This window comes from Psittacula echo (assembly GCF_963264785.1).
Source record: "Psittacula echo genome assembly, chromosome: 4".
Taxonomy (NCBI): Eukaryota; Metazoa; Chordata; class Aves; order Psittaciformes; family Psittacidae; genus Psittacula; species Psittacula echo.
This window is the reverse complement of record NC_137738.1, coordinates 78,606,492-78,620,165: the sequence shown is the minus strand read 5'-3', so window position 1 is coordinate 78,620,165 and position 13,674 is coordinate 78,606,492.

The window sequence follows — 13,674 nt, the reverse complement described above, 5'->3', positions numbered from 1 at the left end:
ATGTAAGCAACAGTCCTATCACGGCTTAGTAAAGGCCATGATAAAAGAAACTTAAGTGCGCTAATAGCTTGACCTGATGTAACCAAAACATTCTGATTATGTAGCCCATAACATTATGCAGGAGATACAGTTTTTAAATCTTTCTTCTTAACAGAAACATAAAAAAGCTTTTTTCTAAGATATCTTTTGAAGTCTGGGGATATGTCTCAGCAGATTGCTTTGAGAGTCATTGAGTCATAATATTTGAGTCACTTCTTTAGAAGACTCCCAACTGGTAACATGGGAATAGAACACCAATAATTTATTGCCAGAAAATACCAATAGCAAATTAGTACTCTTCTGGGTTTAATATACACATTTCTGCTACCCTTATATTTACTCAGGCATAACAGGTTTTGGTGAAAAATATAGTAGCCATAAAACACTGAAAAAAAGTGTGGAATCCACTCAAGTGTGAATTTCCATGCTGCTAAATGTATTGTCCTCACTTACTGAAATGAAGAGTCACTTGGCACTCTCTGGTGCAATACAATTACAGATTTTGCAATCCTTAATCAGCTGTATAATGCACCAGCCTTCCTCACCCAATTGTACCAATTCAATTTAGGTCATTAAAACTGCCACAAGGAAGCTTTCTTCCTCTGGCATTGACTGACATCTGGAAAACCATGATTTTCTAGCAGTACAAGTCAACAGTCACCTGCTGAGAGAGCTGATGTAGCTTTTAAAAGCTGGTTCAGCACAAGAACAAAAAGAGCTGATGCTAGCTGCAATTGTCAGAAACTCAAGCATTGTGCTATTAAATATCTGAGAAAGCCAAACTGGAAAGGGGAGGAAAAAAAAATAAAATAGGAGAATAAAAATAATGGGAAAAAAAATGCCTAAGAAAGACAACAGAAGGAAAAAATATTAAAAACAAAAGAAAGAAGAAAACAAAGAAGAAAGAGAAAGTCTAAGGCTTAACTCCTTGATAGCAAGGTATTGAGAAGTAAAGCAGCAAAACCCCATTATCTGTTCATATTATGCAAAGAGTGCCAAAGCTTAGAGTAATGGCTATTACCTCTAAAGTAAGCCTGATATTTTAGGGTTAACACTATTGGAATTGATCTAAGTCCGTATAAATGATATGAATTTCCCTGCTGACCTCAGTCTGCAAGAGTTACAGTCTCCAGGAAGCACAGAACTAGAACAGAATGCCAAGGAAAAAAGGAAAAAGAGAGGAATAGATGGGTAAATGTAAATATTAATGATTTATATATAAATAGATGAGGTTTTTTAGGATATACTTGCACCATATTCACTTGTAGTTTCACAAGTAATATGCACTCTTGTTTAACCAGTGTATGTTGGCAAAAGCCAACTGAACAGATTAAAACCAGATGACACTACTTTACCAAAGAATCTACACACAACAGGCTAGCATTGTTCTTGAAGGTACAAATACAGCAGCAAAGGACATGATAACAAACATGAATACAGGGCATTAATTTGAGCTAACATTTATTTGCCTAGACCTGCTAAAAATCTTGGTAAATATGAACTGCTTATTTGGATTTGTTGTTGATAGATTTGGGAGAAAACAAAACAGAAGTATAGGCTACCATGGAGGGCAATAGGAGGAGAGAGGAAAAATGATTTATGTTTGAAAGCAAAAATCCTGCATATCAAAGATAGTGGACGAGTTCACAATTGCTCTGGATTTAATTTTTGGCTAATTATACCATAATAAGGACTAGGAAAGATATCTTGCAAACCAATCTACTAAAATTATTTTTTTAAATAGGAACTAGGTTAAATGAATGTTTTGTGGGGTACTGGTTTTCAGTTGAGCAAGTTGTCCTGCCACAAGGCTGATAACTTCATTAAATCCGTGTACTGTGTTAGTTTTCCAACATGCAAAGAAGTATTAAGCTCTACAGTTTGCCTCCGAAATACAATATCCTAGAATACTGTTAACTACTAAAGGTAAAATGGATCTGGAGAGAGAATGGATCATTTTAATCTGATGCTGAACATCTATGATAAACAGAAATAGGTAACATGGAAAGAATGCAACAAACTGGAATCAGCAATCAGCAACTCTAATGATAGCTGCTTTAGAGGAAGACTAGAGAGGGTGAAAAATAAGGTGAATTCTCACTTTCTGGGTTATTCTGGTGTACAGGCTTAAATATATATATGAACAGTTTGTTCAATACTCTGGCTGTAGCACAAGGGCTTTCAGAAGAAGCATGGCATAGGTAGATAGTAAAATAACTAAATAGAAACCATTACATTTTGAAGCAGTCTGTGGTAAGCTTATGTCTGAAGCTGGAAATAAACTGAAGAGTTATTGTTAAAGGAGGCAATTTTTCTTTGACAAATTGGTGATGGTTTAATTTCTATCAGAAAGAGAAAGCTGACAATATGAAGAATTTTCTAGTCTTCCACACTTTCACAATGTGCAGAATTCTCAAGATTCTATATGGGTTTCTTTTTCTCCCATTCTAGAGAATCTGGAGTTTGGATGAGAAAAGGAAAACAGTTCTGTCACCAAGATGCAATTTATTTGTTTCAGACTGTGAAAGTTCCTGCCTGAATTGACCTGTTTTCAAACTTCCTTTCACACTGGGCACATGTATAGTTCAACAAAAGACTTCAGAGGATGGTGACTTCTTACAGCAAAATGCTTATGTTCCAGTATCAAGTTTCATCATCCAAAGGGAGACTCTGACTAGAATGATAAACTGTGTCAGGCCAAAGATCTTTCTTGACCACATCTTTTGCAGTGGCTGATACAAATGGTCACACCAGGAATAGTCTATTTGGTGCCATGCCTTGCCTTTCCTATATTTGTATACTAGCCCTTTTCAATCATGCAACACTGACTGTCCTCCTTTTTTTTTTTTTTTTTTGTCTTTTAGTCACTGTCCCTTGAGATCATTTGGTTTCCCACTCCCCCCACCTCCTCCCCCCCCCATGTCCGAGTATTTTTTTCTCTTCTTCACTTGGGGACAGAAGACATTTAACATTTTGGTGAGATGATCTATTGTGTGTTGCTGCTAATGGGCATTAGTAACAGGGACTGTCAAAGGCACTCTGCCTAGCCCTCTATCTGGTACCTTCGTCTGGGGGTAAGGGTCCAACTTCTTTGTGGACTAACTGAAACACCTATATGAACACTAGTAGATGAAGGTGGCTAGGTGAATGCAAAAGGACTATAATAAGGAAAGACAAATACTACTCTGGCTCTGTCCTCCCTCTGTACACAGTCTGTGGCTTAGGGTCCTCCACCCTATTCCCAACTTATGTTTAAAAACCTGTAACAAACTTCTATTACCTTCCAAAAGTTTTAGCTCTGGAGAGTGTTTGCATCCAGCCTTTATATGAGAAAACTTCTCAAAACCTAGTGTCACCTTTTCATTCAAGAATATTGAAGGCCACCATTCAAAGAAGTTCAAACAAACCCATAAAGTTACAGTACTAAAATCATCTAGCAGACCTGGAAATGTACAGCACCTCTTTGATGCTTGCAGATGATGCGTTAAGCTAAAGAGAACGGACTGGGGCATCCAAAGGAATCCAGTGTATATATAAACTGGTCTTTGTTCTTCTATTTGTAATTCATCCTGGTTCATCCAGTGGATCAGTAGACTAAATTTGCTGTAATGGGCTAAAGATAATAGAAGCTTCCTGATGATGAGGTCTTTTATTTAGAATAAACTGCAGCTTTAAGATCTATGTACTGTGGTGTATGTACTGCGGTGTCCCAGGCTCAGCTGTAATAGTTCTCTCACAGAATACGATAATAGCATTTTGATGGCAATGAAAAGAAAATAAATAAATAATTAGCACATAGAAGATGCTAAAAACAGACTTCAATAGCTGTGTCTACTGCAAGTTGATTCTTAGGTGATGACATTTCTTGATACATTTAACCATTTCAAGTTTACAGAATCAGAGAGAAACTAAAAAAAAAAAAAATTCTCTACAGTTAGGTATTAGCAATATATATATATACAGAAAACTTTATCCAAGGAAGAATGAAGCAATATCTTCTGTAAATAACAGAATACATTGCAGTCTATATGTTTCAACTTTTGCCCTGAGAAAATAGCAATCAACATTTGTTGTAGTAAAATTTGTTGTTTCACAAAATGATCCTAAGTTTACTTACTGACTAACAATCATATCAACAGCAGGAGTTTAAGGGACCAGTTTTGGGTTGTAAGATAACAAGGAGAAATCTGGAATCAAATAATTTGTTGAGTTTCTAAAGAATAACAAACTTACTTACTTACACAATCCAGGAGGCAAAAATAGTTAGCTGAACATTGTGATTTAACCCAGTAGGCAGCTAAGCACCACATAGCCACCTACTCACTCTCCCACAGAGGACTGTGGGGAGAGAATTGGAAGGGTAAAAGTAAGAAAACTCACAGGTTGAGATAAAGTCAGTTTAATAGGGAAAGCAAAAGCTGCATGCTCAAGCAAAGCAAAATAAGGAATTCATTCACCACTTCCCACTGGCAGGCAGGTGTTCAACTATTTCCAGGAAAGCAGGGCTCTGTCATGTGTAATAATGACTTGAGAAGATGAATGCCATCACTGCAAATGTTGCCTTCTTTCTCCCTCTTCCCCCAGATTTTTATTGCTGGGCAGGATGTCATTTGTCTGGAATATGACTTGGGTCAGTTGAGGTCAGCTGTCCCAGCTGTGTCCCCCCTCAGCTTCTTGTGCACCCCCAGCCTATTTGCTGATGGGGTGGGATAAGGAGAAGAAAAGACCCTGACTCAGCAATAACCAAATCACCCCTGTGTTATCAACACTGTTTTGGTTAGAAATCTAAAACATAGCACCCTAGAAACTGCTATGAAGAAAATTAAATCTATCCCAGGCAAAACCACACTACACTAGACTTAAGCCAAGTGCCTTTTTAGGACAGTACCAAGAACACTGGCTCCAGCATCTCCCATCCCTACTAGTGATTTATAGAACACCAATAAATAACACCAGCTTTCTGAAATTGTGGGTATACACTAACTAAATCTATCAGATCTTGGCAAAGAAGTAAGTCTTTCAGACTGCTAAGACTATATAGGAATACTTAAAAAAGGAAAAAAAAAAACAAGCCAAAACCACAAAACACCAAGCCAACATCAAACAAACCAATCAACCAAAAACAACAGAAAACCTACCACCACTAAAAATACCTCAATATGTCGTTAGAGAAAAAGTAATGCTGTCCTCCAAAAAAAATATTACATGGCTCCAAAACAGAAAACTGGCCTGCCTTGTAATTGAAAGAATCAGAACCCTATCCTAGATAAATCATGAGAGTTACCGGTAACCTACTGAGCTGAACAATTTGTCACTTAGACTGTTTTCATGGCTATCTGCTGCAGTAAGTGCTGAATCAAAATGTAGCTAAGTGCCAGGTGGATGTAGCACTGACTTCTGAACTTGAGCTTGGATTTCCTGAAAACTGATATATTTCCTATTCTGACTGGAATGGATGACATTTGTCTTATACAGACCACACAGGACCTGACATTTTGCTGAGGTTTAAACCCAGCTGGCAACCCAGAACCACGCAGCCTCCTTCCTCCCGCCACTCCTGGAGGGATGGGGAAGAGAATGTAACTCCCACGGGTTGAGATAAGATCAGTCCAGTAACTAAGGTATAACACAAATCACTACTGCTACCACAAATAATAATAATGATAAGGGAAATAACAAGGGAAGAGAATACAACCACTCACTGCCCACCTACCAATACCCAGCCCAGCCTGAGCAGTGATCTAGCCTGTCACGGAATGGACTCAGTCGGAGATCAATGTGATCAGACAAAGCCATTTATTCTAGAAAACTAACTCTTTATATACTATTTCTTAAAGCTGTTTTCACTAACTTGGCACATTGTGATTGGATACATATCTGTGAGGCCCTTACCAACTAACATATAATTGGTTAAGCACAAGTGTGAGAACCTGACCTTCAAAGTTTTCCAACAGTCCTCAATTTAGCAACTCAGTAAATTCCAGCTCCTTCTTATCTTGCTGGGATTCTCACTCCCAGTGCCTCGCTCCCATCCTCCTTCACCTTTTGTTGTTCCTTGGTTCATGTCGAACTCCATGTAGGCACTTGCTGATCTGGGTATGTGGCTGTTCTTTGCCAGAAAATCATCCACACTAGCCCTTCCAGGTAACTCCCCCCAGTTTATACAATGGGCATGATGTGCTGTGGTATGGAATACCTCTTTGGTTAGTTTGGGTCGGGTGTCCTGTCTCTGCTGCCTCCCAGCTTCCCATCCTCCCTGGCAGAGCATGAGACTCACAAAGTCCTTGGTCAGAGTGAACATTACTGAGCAACAACTAAAAACATTGGTGTTATCAGTGTTCACAGTTGTCCTGGGTTCAGCAGTAGCAGTCAGTTTTTCTCCTTCTTAGTAGCTGTTGCAGCACTGTGTTTTTGACTTTTGGCCTGGGAACAAAGCTGATAACACTGATGTTTACACTGACCAAGGACTTTGTGAGTCTCATGCTCTGCCAGGGAGGAGGAGGGGCCGGGAGGAAGCAGGGACAGGACACCTGACCCAAACTAGCCAAAGAGGTATTCCATACCACAGCACGTCATGCCCGGGGATGTAACTGGGAGCTACCCGGAAGGGCGCGTCCTTTTTTCTGTCGGGCTCTCTTTTCCGGCGGGCGGTATCGTATTCTCTTCCCTTGTTATTTCTCTTATCATTATTATTATTGGTGGCAGCAGTAGTGATTTGTGTTATACTTTAGTTACTGGACTGTTTTTATCTCAACCCGTGGGAGTTACATTCTTTCGATTCTCCTCGCCATCCCTCTGGTGATTGGGGTGGGGGAGGGGGAAAGTAGACTGCGTGGTTCTAATTTACAGCCGGGGCTTAAACCACGACAACAGTATCACACAGTATCACAGTATGTTAGAGATTGGAAGGGACCTCAAAAGATCATCTAGTCCAATCCCCCTGCCAGAGCAGGAACACCTAGATAAGGTTACACAGGAATGTGTCCAGGCGGGTTTTGAATGTCTCCAGAGAAGGAGACTCCACAACCTCCCTGGGCAGCCTGTTCCAGTGTTCTGTCACCCTCACTGAGAAGAAGTTACTTCTCAAGTTTAAGTGGAACCTCTTGTGTTCCAGTTTGTACCCATTACCCCTTGCCCTATCATTGTTTGCCACTGAGAAGAGCCTGGCTCCATCCTCGTGACACTCCCCCTTTATATATTTATATACACTAATAAGGTCACCCCGCAGTCTCCTCTTCTCCAAACTATAGAGACCCAGCTCCCTCAGCCTTTCCTCATAAGGGAGATGCTCCACTCCCTTCATCATCTTAGTTGCCCTGCGCTGGACTCTCTCCAGCAGGTCCCTGTCCTTCTTGAACTGAGGAGCCCAGAACTGGACACAACATTCCAGATGCGGTCTCACCAGGGCAGAGTAGAGGGGAAGGAGGACCTCTCTCGACCTACTGACCACCCACCTTCTAATACACCCCAGGATGCCATTGGCCTTCTTGGCCACAAGGGCACAGTGTTGGCTCATGGTCATCCTGCCTTCCACTAGGACCCCCAGGTCCCTCTCCCCTACACTACTCTCTAACAGGTCGTTCCCCAACCTATATTGGAACCTGGGGTTGTTCCTGCCCAGATGCAGAACTCTACATTTTCCCTTGTTATATTTCATCAAGTTATTCCCTGCCCAACTCTCCAGCCTGTCCAGGTCCCGCTGGGTGGCAGCACAGCCTTCTGGCGTGTCAGCCACTCCTCCCAGCTTAGTGTCATCAGCAAACTTGCTGATAGTACACTCAATTCCCTCATCTAAATCATTGATGAATATATTAAATAATACTGGTCCCAGTACTGACCCCTGAGGCACTCCACTAGATACAGGCCTCCAACTAGACTCCGCCCCATAGACTACAACTCTCTGGCTTCTGTCCTTCAGCCAGTTCGCGGTCCACCTCACTACCTGATCACCCAGACCACACTTCCTCAGTTTAGCTATGAGGATGCTGTGGGAGACTGTGTCAAATGCTTTGCTGAATCAAGGTAGACCACATCCACCGCTCTGCCATCATCCATCCACAATGTTATTTCCTCATAAAAGGCTATGAGGTTGGTCAAGCATGACTTCCCCTTGGTAAAGCCATGTTGACTGCCCCTCATAACCCTCTTATCCTTGACATGCCTTAAGATGGCATCAAGGATAAGGTTTTCCATCAGTTTTCCAGGGATGGAGGTGAGGCTGACCGGTCTATAGTTACCCGGGTCCTCCTTCTTGCCCTTCTTGAAGACTGGAGTGACATTTGCTTTCCTCCAGTCCTCAGGCACCTCTCCCGTTTCCCAAGACTTGGTAAAGATGATGGAGAGTGGTCTAGCAATGACTTCCGCCAGTTCCCTCAGCACCCGCGGGTGCATCCCATCTGGACCCATGGATTTATGGATGTCCAGATTGCTCAACTGGTCTGTAACCCATTCCTCATCGACTAAGGCAAACTGCTCCGTTGACCTGACTTCATCTGAGGTCTCAGGAGTACAGGGCTCTTCAGGACTGCCTCCGGCAGAGTAGACAGAGACAAAGAAGGCATTCAATAACTCTGCCATCTCTGTATCTTCTGTCACCAGGGTACCCACCCATTTACCAGTGGGCCTACCTTGCCTCTGGTGTTAGTTTTATCAGCTATGTATTTGAAAAAGCTCTTTCTGCTGTCCTTGACCCCTCTTGCCAGATTTAATTCTAAGGAGGCCTTAGCCATCCTAGCTGCCTTCCTACATCCTCTAGCAGCAGCCTTATATTCCTCCCAAGTGGCCAGCCCCTCCTTCCATGACCTGTGAACTCTCCTCTTCCACTTGAGCATACCCAGCAGTTCCTTATTTAGCCACGCAGGTCTCCTGGCCCTCTTCCTTGACTTCCTACGTGTCAGGATGCTCTGCTCTTGAGCTCGGAATAAGCAATTCTTGAATGTCAACCAACTATCTTGGGCCCCTTTACCTTCAAGCAGCCTTGCCCATGGGATTTCCCCTAGCAATTGCTTGAAAAAGCCAAAGTTTGCCCTGCTGAAGTCCAGGGTTGCAATTCTACTTGCTATTGTACTGGTCCTACCACACAAGATCCTGAATTCCACCGTCTCGTGGTCGCTGCAACCAAGGCAGCCCTCAACCTTTACTGCTTCCACCAGACCCTCCTTGTTAGTGAGGATGAGATCCAGCAGCGCTCCTCTCCTGGTTGGCTCATCCACCATTTGCATGAGGAAGTTATCATCCATACACTGGAGGAACCTCCTGGACTGTGGCTGGGTTGCTGCGTAGTCCTTCCAGCAAACATCAGGGAAGTTAAAATCCCCCACGACAACCACGTCCTGTGACTGTGAGGCCGCTCTCAGCTGCCTGTAGAAGGCCTCGTCAACTTCCTCACCCTGATCTGCTGGCCTGTAACAGACACCCACAACAGTATCACCCCTGCCAGCCTACCCCTTAATTCTCACCCACAGACTCTCAACTCGCTCGTCCCCTGTCCCTGGACAGAACTCAGTACATTGCAGCTGCTCTCGCACATAAAGAGCAACCCCACCACCCCGCCTGGCTGGCCTGTCTTTCCTGAAAAGGACATAGCCCTCCATGAGTATATTCCAGTCATGTGAGTTGTCCCACCATGTCTCTGTAATTGCCACCAGATCATAATCTCCTGACTTAACACAGGTCTCCAACTCCTCCTGCTTATTTCCCATGCTGCACGCATTGGTGTACAGGCATTTCAAGGAGGGAGCAGAGCTCACCGATTCCACCCTAGGATTATAGGAGGCCTCCCAGTCTTCATCAATCCTAGAGTGCTGCCCCACTGGGGCAAGCCCAGTTACAACCCCATCCCCCTTCGAATCTAGTTTAAAGCTCTCCAAATGAGCCCTGCAAATTCATGCCCCAGCATCCTTTTGCCTCTGTGAGATAAACCTTTCCCACGTGCCATCATCCGGATTGGAGCCTTAAAAAACCAGCTATTATCAAAGAACCCAAAGCCCTGCCTGAAGCACCAGTCTCGTAGCCAATTGTTTACGGACTGAATTTTCCCATTCAATCCCACATCATCACCGGAAGATGGAAGAACTGAGGAGAAGATCACTTGAGCCCCAGACTCTTTCACCATCCGCCCCAAGGCCCTGTAGTCTTTCTTCATCCCCCTCAGACTGCGGGAAGCAGCTTCCCCCCCACCTGTCTGGAAGACCAGCAGCGGGTAGTAGTCTGTCGGGTGCACCAGGCTGGGGAGCGCCCTGGTGATATCCCTGATCTGGGCTCCAGGCAGACTACACACTTCCCTATGATGAGGGTCAACTCTGCATATCGGGCCCTCTGTTCCTCTCAGAAGGGAATCGCCTACGACAATGACCTTTCTTTCTTTCTTTCTCATCAGAGGCAGTTTTGACGTGTGAAGTTGACCGCCTTTTCCTATGTGACCTTGTAGGCCGGCCTTGCATCACATCCTCACCTACCTCTTCTTCAAGATCCAGGGCCTCAAACCTATTACTGAGGAGCACCTGGGGAAGCAGGGCAGGAAGGGAGGATGGTTGCCCACAACTCCGAACTGGAACTTGTTTCCAGCCCTCATCGTCTTTTTGGTCCCCTACCTCTGCGCGACAGCTACAGGGCAGGGGCTGTCTCAGGCCATCCCCCTCTGTCTGAGAGGACAGGGGGTCCATCCCCTTTTGGGGGGTGTCTCCCTGGAACCGTTCCTGCTGACACGCCAGGGAGTTACTCCACCAGTCGATCTCCCTTTCACACTCCCTGGTGGTCCTCAGCGTCTCAACCTCCTCCTTAAGTTCTGCCACCAAGCTAAGCAGATCTTCTACCTGCTCACACCTCACGCAGGTGGAATGCTGGCCTCCCTCCCTCAGCAGCAGCAGGCTCTGGCACTCCCTGCAGCCAGAGACCTGAACAGCCACGGTTTGGGACGGGGTCTCTGTCTGAGTTGCTACAGTCTCCTTACTGCAAGCTCTCCTTCTGGAGGCGACCATATTGGTCAGCAGTCTGGGACACCAGCAACAGGGTCCGCAACACGACCTGCTTGTTCCTCCCTGCGCCTGGTGGGGGTCGCTGCCCTCCCAAAGGCTCTTTCAAGGCAAGGGGCAGGGGAGCGGTCGCCATCACCACGGGAACGCCCCCTGCCACGTCAGCCGCTCTCTCGCAAGGGCTGCTGGGGCTTCGGGGATCGGGAGATGTCGGGAATCGCGATGTCTCTGCGCTGTCCCCTCTGATTTTCCTAATCTCTGCTGACCCTCGTGGTCTCTGAAGCGTGTCGGCTCCGGCTCTAGCTGGGCTAGCTCCGATCAGCTGAAAGTCAAAACCACAGCACTGCACCAGCTACTAAGAAGGAGAAAAATGACTGCTGCTGCTGAACCCAGGACACATTTGTAAATGCTTATTAAAAATTCTTAGTCTTTAAAAACAAATTAGGAGGAGACAAACATTCAAAGAATTTTTGGTTCCCTCGCGTTGACTGACTTCATAGAAAAATATAAGTAAACCGAGAAGATCCTGTAATGGATAAACCAAATACTACTCTTTATCCATTCTAAGTTATTAAGGCTTACATAATTTTAAATGCCATAATCAGCAGAAGTGTCATGATTGATCACTGTCTATTGGTATATCTTTGGCATGTCCGATATATCCTTGGTATTAACTAATCAGTCCTCTTCAAAGTCAACTGAAAATATTGCAACTTCTTCACTTTGCATGGAAGAAGCAATTGTGATAACTTACAGAATACATAAGGTATATGGGCACTCTCCGGAAGCTATCAGGAAAACTGGCTACCCTGGATTTGGAGAAGGCTGAGGTTCCTAATGACTTCTTTGCCTCAGTCTTCACTGGCAAATGCTCTGACCGCACCACCCAAGTCTTGGAAGGCAGACACAGGGACTGTGAGAATGAAGACCCTAGGCCCACTGTTAGGAGAGGATCTGGTTCGAGACCATTGTCCTGGTTTAGCAGTAGCAGTCATTTTTAATCCTTCTTAGTAGCTGGTGCAGCACTGTGGTTTTGACTTTTGGCCTGGGACTAATACTGATAAAGCCGATGTTTTCAGTTGCTGGTCAGAATGTTTACCCTGACCAAGGACTTTGTGAGTCTCATGCTCTGCCAGGGAGGAGGAGAAGCCGGGAGGAAGCAGGGACAGGACACCTGACCCAAACTAGCCAAGGAAGTATTCCATACCACAGCACGTCCTGCCCAGGATGTAGAATAGAGAGAAACCTGAAGGGCTGGTTCACTGCTGGGGGGGGGGGGTTAGGTACTGGTATCGGTCGGCGGGTGGTGAGGTGTTGTATTCTCTTCCCTTGTTATTTCCTTTATCATTATTATTATTGGTGGTAGCAGTAGTGGTTTGTGTTATACCTTAGTTCTTAAACTGTTCTTATCTCAACCCGTGGGAGTTGCATTCTTTCAATTCTCCTCCCCACCCCTGGGGGGGGCTGTGGGGGGAGTAGAAACTGTGTGGCTGACTTGACCTTGACGACTGGATTAAACCATGACAACCATCTTATAAACCTAAACATACACAAGTCCATGGGACCTGATGAAATCCATCCGCGGGTCCTGAAGGAGGTGGCGAATGATGTTGCTAAGCCACTGGCCATCATATTTGAACAATCATGGCAGTCAGGTGAAGTTCCCGACGACTGGAAGAAGGGAAATATAACCCTCATTTTCAAGAAGGGGAAAATGGATGACTCAGGGAATTACAGACCAGGCAGTCTCACCTCTGTGCCTGGCAAAATCTTGGAGCAGATTCTCCTGGAAGCCATGCTAAGGCACATGAAAAACAAGGAGGTGGTTGGTGACAGCCAGCATGACTTCACTAAGGGGAAATCCTGCCTGACCAATTTGGTGGCCTTCTATGATGGGGCTACGGAACTGATGGACAGGGGCAGAGCAGTTGATGTCATCTACCTGGACTTGTGCAAAGCCTTCGACACTGTCCCACAGGATATCCTTGTCTCTAAATTGGAGAGACACCAATTTGATGGGTGGACCACTCAGTGGATAAAGAACTGGCTGGATGGCCGCACACAAAGATTTGTGGTCAATGGCTTGATGTCCAGCTGGAGATTGGTAACGAGTGGTGTCCCTCAGGGATTCATGTTGGGACCGGTCTTGTTCAACATCTTTGTCGGTGACATGGACAGTGGGATTGAGTGCGCCCTCAGCAAGTTTGCCAATGACACCAAGCTGTGTGGTTCCGTTGATACGCTGGAGGGAAGGAATGACATCCAGAGGGACCTCGACACGCTTGTAAAGTGGACTGATGCCAACCTTATGAAGTTTAACCACAACAAGTGCAAGGTCCTACACCTGGGTCAGAGCAATCCCAGGCACAGCTACAGGTTGGGCAGAGAAGAGATTCAGAGCAGCCCCTGCAGAGAAGGACTTGGGGGTGTTGGTCGATGAAAAAATGAACATGAGCCGGTGGCAGTGTGCGCTCGCAGCCCAGAAACCCAAACGTATCTTGGGCTGCATCAAGAGGAGCATGACCAGCAGGTCAAAGGAGGTGATCCTGCCCCTTTACTCTGCTCTCATGAGACCTTACTTGGCGTATTGTGTGCAGTTCTGGTGTCCTCAACATAAGAAGGACATGGAACTGTTGGAACAAGTCCAGAGGAGGGTCACGAG